Source organism: Ceratina calcarata, unplaced genomic scaffold, assembly GCF_001652005.2.
Source record: "Ceratina calcarata isolate Rehan_Ccalc_2016 unplaced genomic scaffold, ASM165200v1 scaffold1239, whole genome shotgun sequence".
NCBI classification, from domain to species: domain Eukaryota; kingdom Metazoa; phylum Arthropoda; class Insecta; order Hymenoptera; family Apidae; genus Ceratina; species Ceratina calcarata.
Window position 1 is genome coordinate 5,780 of NW_017133395.1, and position 6,859 is coordinate 12,638.

The window sequence follows — 6,859 nt, forward strand, 5'->3', positions numbered from 1 at the left end:
TGTCCACAAGACACGAAACACATAGTCACAATCCACACTAAACACTAAGCGCAGAATGACTCCGATAAATTCTTAAACTTTTTAATCCTTTACGCGACGCACTTGCCAGAGGATAACGGCTAAGAACTGACTGACCGAACATACAATGTATCGCGATATACTATCCACGCGACGGTTCCTTCACGACTGCTCTAAGATGATTCCATTTGCACGGCGGTCAGAAACAAAATACTATCGATGCCTAAACGCAGTGTCGGATCACAAAAAGAAATAATGTATGATTTCAATAATTTACATTTTACATTTTTAGTTTTCTCAACACAGTTTTTTACGTTCTATTAATTTCCCTCTTCATTTCTCAAACATGCGTTTTAAAATAATAATGTAAAATAAATATCAAATGATCGCGACATGTTACGCATTAATAGCGTAGGCGTATTTCACATTACACTCCTGCGGGAACCGTGCGTTCTTTTGTTAACTTCCCAACAATCAGTTCTTAGCCGTTATCCTGTGGCAAGTGCGTCGCGTAAAGGATTAAAAAGCTTAAGAATTTATCGGAGTCATTCTGCGCTTAGTGTTTAGTGTGGATTGTGACTGTGTGTTTCGTGTCTTGTGGACACTACGGACGGGATAATTTCGGTGCATGTGTACTCGTGCGGATATTTCGTTTCGACGCATAGAAAAGGCATTCACCCTCCTGACTCGAAAATCCCATAGAGCGAGTTTCGATACGCTCTTGCGGATTAAGCGAGTGATTAGGTTGAATGCCAAGATACATCGTTTTAAAATACTTTCTCATCTCCAGCACCCGAGGTAAGCCCACAAATTTCTTATAGGTACGGTCCTACTTTCGGTTATCGACATGCATCGATCGGCGGTGATCAGCTGAGCGTATGCCGAAAACGTCCGTCGATGCAAGGCGGATTGTCAATTTTAGGGGCAAAAACATCGAATTTTTAAATGTTAATAACCAATTAACGAAGCCCTAAACGCAATTTTTTCTCTCTTGATTTTCGATTTATTTTCGACCAAAGAACACGTCCTTAAAATATTGCCCACTAGTAGGTTTACACCCTGTATAGAGATCAGTGCCGCAAGTTAAAAGAAATTTGCCATAACAATTTGGCTTAACCGTACCTTTTATTTCAAATTCTCGCGAACACATAATAAATTAATTTATCGACTGACTAACTGACCGTTAGTTTCTTTGTCGGATAAATTCCGGATTTGTACTATACGTGCAGAGACGCATGATTCATAATGCAAATCCTCCGACTTATATGTATTTTTAACACAGTAAAACATCTCTCTCCGCACCTCATGAAACTCGCATTCGGTAAATTCTCTCATCACAGATTTCAGGAAGGTTAAAAACGCATCTATAGGTTGTGATTTTCGTTCTTGTTCTTCTATGTACATCAGCGCCAGTATCATATTGTCTTCTGAATTACTAACTGATTCCCATTTCCTTTCTTTGGAAATGTGATTTTCTTTTACCAGTTGGCTGGGGCCTGGCATGTGTGGGGCTTCAATTTCTTCTATCAAACTTCCACTGGTATATGGTGTCTATGCATATATATTTCCATTTTTGATTAACGTGTTCACATTGTTCATAAACAAAAGTAGTGTAGTACTTACCGTGCTGTTCATTACTTGGCGCTATACTCTCCCCAGGGTCTTTCTACAATCCATACTATCATTTAGAAATGACAGTTGTCCTGAATATTTGTATGCCTTTACATTGTATTTGCTGCTCTGCCCGTTTTTCGTTGCTAACCGCTCTAGCGACTTTTGGTAGCACTCTCTGATATCACCTCACCTTGCATTTGTTTGCTGTAATAAAGAACGGTTTTTTAATTACTCTTGCCTTTCTTTTTCCCTTTTTTTCAGCTGAACTTGGACACACATATACGCACACACACGCACATATATGCACCTATACACGTACATACATGCATACACATAATTTCCATGTAATGAATACAATTTCAAAACATGTCATCAAACTGTACATATAATAAAAGTCAACTTGTCAATATACGTACCATCAACATTCAATTGTATCCCTACTGCTTCCCACACCTTGCCTTTATGTTTGGTGTCCATATATTTGCTTGATTTTAAATTATATAACTCTGGATAGGCACACACTACCTTGATTAGCTGTTCATTCTCGATTTGCTACGACATGATCTTGGTTCGTGCCAAACACTGACTGAACATGAGTTCGAAGCAAAGTCTTTCTACATTCGTCCAGGTACATATCTTTATTGCACTTGAAAAGCTAAAAAAATTTTCTACCCGCGAATCTGATGACCAGATGTGACAAACTGGCCCCTCAATTGTCAAGCAGTGGCATTCTTATTTTATTACACCTTCACATTGTAACTGAATATTGTTCATTATCACATATGACAATATTTCTCCGCATTCGCTTATGTACGTATTGTAACCGTACAAATTTCGCGGTTGTACCGGTTACATATGCCCTCACGCGTAGGAATATTCGAGAAGGTCCGAGGACCTTACGCAGGCGCAGGATCCGCCGGTTACGTAACCGGAGGATCGACGATCGATCACGTAACCGACGGATCACTTCGTACTCTCCTTCGATAGGAACAAGTCCGCGCTAGCTTATCAAAGTTATCACTGCGAGCGAGTATACCAAAGAGATTGTAACTTTTCCTACTCGAGAATAAATAGTATAAACCGAGTTCCGTCCGGTATTGTTAGGATCAGACGTTGAGGAGTGAGTGTATAAGTGTGGATGCGTGGCCACGAGGAATGAGGAAGGTCGTACGTACGTACATTGGACACGATTGCGCCATCGACCCGTAAGTCGTACATTTAACATATTGTAACGCGAGCACCGACGAATTGATTAATTAATTGGGCCACCATACGGGCAAAACGCGAGAATAGATAATATAAACCGAGTTCCGTCCGGTATTGTTAGGATCATACGTTGAGGAGTGAGTGTATAAGTGTGGATGCGTGGCCACGAGGAATGAGGAAGGTCGTACGTACGTACATTGGACACGATTGCGCCATCGACCCGTAAGTCGTACATTTAACATATTGTAACACGAGCACCGACGAATTGATTAATTAATTGGGCCACCATACGGGCAATAATCGTCAATCCGATTGCCTATAGCGACTCGCACCGCGCCTAGTCAAGTAAACACGTGTCTCATCGTAACAACGAGCAAACCTAGTCAGCTTTATACCTTTAAATATACGTCAAACTTTATTATTCCGTTCTTTTGCTTTGAATTATTTCTGATTTTCCTTCATTCACGAGTCCTCCTCCTCCCAAGGAGACGCGAACTCCTCCCTCCCGAATACCAGCCGAGGTATTCGGTTATAGTATTTATGACTGCAATTGCAAAGATAAAAAACACTCTTCTATGTAGGAACCTGGTTACCAAATGTGAGGAGATTATCTCTCGACTGGTGAACGAGGTACGGCAGGTAGCTGCAGTTATTTTCTCATATCTTTCCAATGCATAAAAATATTGTGCATTTTCTCAATTATCAATTACGCTTTTAATACATACACATAAATGAAATGCAGCAGTATGAAATAAATAAAATGAAATATCAAACAAATTGACAAAGAAATAACGTTTCATCCAGGAATAGAAACCTAATTGAAATATTTTTCTCTTGGATGTTTATATTCCGAAAGTATACGCGAGTATTCGAGTTTGCAAATCTTCTTCAAAATGTTTATGGAAACGTTTCGCACTACGTACACGAATGCATTTTGTTCGTGAAGAGTTGTAATATAGCGTACATTAAAAAAATAAAGCATAGAAAGTAAATAAAGCGTAGAAGAAAGTGGATTTTAAAAGTGTAAATTGTTAAAAAATGACTTTGAATGAAATGAATTTCTTAACTATACATATAGCTTTAAATAAAAATTGTATGTTAATTACAAATGTAATGAAAATGATGGTGAGGGCAACTAAATTGCGAAAATATTTCGTGCCGAGTATCCCGTAAGAACCACAGTTAGGACCTTCAGGCGCAACATACGGTAGTCATCGACCCGGCCGAAGACCCGAAAAATACGGGAACGCAGCGCATCGCATCTCTCGCTCTGTGTGTGGAAAATGTATATTTCTTTGTACCTGCCGCCGAACAGTGGAGCGCCACTGGCGACTCGGAAGGAGAGGGCGCTCGGGAAGAAGTTGCCGATCGGAAAGGTTCCGGCGAGGCTCGCTCTCTTCCGTTAACGCTTCGCATGGCACCACACGCCCGAGTAGAAATTTAAACTAGTAAACGACCAGTAAACGACCATTTTTTACTGGTCAATGGCTATAAACTGACTAGTTTTTCTAGCCAGTTAATGGCTAAGTGGTAGACAATTTTTTAGCCAAAAAATGGTCAAGAAACTAGCCAGTTTCTAGCCAGTAAAAACTAGTCAGTAAAAACTAACCAGTTTCTGGCCAGTAAAATATAGCCAGTTACTGGCTAGTGAAATTTGTCCATTTACTAGCCAATAAAATCTGGCCAGGTTTGTTTAATTTGTAATAAAATCGGAAGAATTATACAATTAATTGGACTAATCGTATTTAATTAATAATTAATAGAATTGAAATGAAGCTATAAAGCTGAAAAAATTTTTGTTACTGAGGGGATTTGAACTGTTGGACCTTCAATCCAATAACATATCAAGTATCGTAATCAATTACTGAATTTAGTTATTTAAATCAATTCTTCCATATTGAACAATGCGTGAGTATCATAGATACTGATGCAGCGGACACTGTTGTTCCTTCCTATTGAATCCAACTTTTCCTGTAGCTCCGGAATTCCTATGGTGATGACCTGTACAGTACTGTAATTTGTGCTCATGACTACTTACTTGCTTGAAACATTCAGAAGTAAAACTGTCATATAAGGACCCTAATGATAATATCCTTTAAATCTGTAGAGTAAAACCAATTTCATAATTGTTGTTTAATTTAAATATGTTTTTGTAATTCGTATCATTTATTTAGCACAAACTTAATACAAGTGATTTCAATAGAATTAAATACGTAAAAAATTTTAATTTGCTCCTTGACTACTTTCACACTTTTTTTATTTGCATTGTAAAAGAAAAAGCTAAGATTATTCGAACAATCACGCGTCGCAAAATCGACGCGTTCTGGAAAACGACTGAACCTTTAGGCCCTGGGGAAAGGGTCTGATTTATGGCACCCTCGTGTTGCACGTTGACATATCGCAACCGGCTTTTTTTCCTTCCGAGCTTTTTCGTTTTCTGGCAGTGTAATACATACATAACAATTGTCAGTGATAAGAGGTTGTGATTAACATGCATATGTATGTGAGATATCATTTTTTATATGTACGTACTTTTAGCTTGATATCACAACTCTTACTGTTGAAGATATGAAGTATAGAATGCACTGCTATTTTATTGCACACGCAAAAATTTCTGTAGCGGTATGTATTTGCAGGTCAACCATAGTTCTTTCAGAGGATTTGTTGAAAGCATAGACATAGAAGAATGTCTATGGTTGAAAGTGATATTCCTTTCTTTATACAATGTGGTAATATGAAGTTGCATATGATATACACTTGACACATATCTATGACTGGATATGAACAGCTTTACGCCTTTGGGATATATAATCGATTTACGCCGGATGCGTTTATCTGCTGCGTAACTGCGAACCATTAGCTATCGCTGCTGAGTGTTTTAGACCGGGGGCTCGTAACACAAAAAATGGAACAATTTTTTACAGTCTGCCATTGATAGGGGAAATATTTACAGCCACAAGCAGTAGATAGATGTACTTAAAAATCTTCGTTGCGTGTTAATGTATACTTAAACATTAACTTTACTTAGCAAAAGAAAAGTAGTTTCTTGAAACAAATTTAGGTTTAGGTTTTCATTCCTCGAGCGTATTCTTAGGTCAAAACAATTTTTAACAGCATTGGACTATAAAACCCTTGAAAAATACGCACCGCTATTAGGTTTAGCGGACAATTAAGTAATTTATTTAAGCACAAGCGATATCAAGCTAGGGACAGTCTAGGTTTTATATATTATTTACCATTGTGCAAAAGACGAGTATCTAATGGTGCAGCATGTGTAAACGGCTCGCATGCCTACTTTTATATCGAGTTTATGACAATTAATACTGAGGGTGAAAAATTCGGAACGTGCAATTTAATTTCTGTGGTAATGCAAGTTATTGTATATTGCCGGCAATATCCGAAACATCCAACATGTAAACATACTTTTTCCGATGATAGACTTCAGATTACTCCTCGTTCTTATCTAAACAGTCTCAAATGGAAGTGACCGTACACGACAAAAAAGCAAAGAAGGGACTGTCAAGTCTCTTTGAACATTTGCTTGACAGAATAAAGAACTACATTTTTAATTCAGCATCTTTTATGCTCTTCACCGAAGTCGTCACGCATTATTTGTTCAACCAGTTTATCCGTAGACGAAATAGTTATACATACGTAGCTACAAATGCTCGATTTCACTGGCATACATAGTAACGCGTATACAACTCGATCCAACAAATACAAAGCTAATTTTCAACGAAAGTAGAAGAGTAAATACGAAATATAAACCTTTTCATCTTATCCTAGAGCTCTTCACTCGAGAACACTCCTTATGTCACGCACCATGACTCACCTCTGGTGTTCGGTCTAACATGTATAAACAATTAGTTCCACTTTCCCAAATAAGCTGCGTTTATCCATTCCCAGTCGTATGCACAAATCTATTTTTTAGAGCCGAGATCTTTCGTTATATACAGGGTGTCCCAAAACTAGTGTAAGATATTGAAATCGGAGGTTCCTGACGTAATTTTAAACAACATTT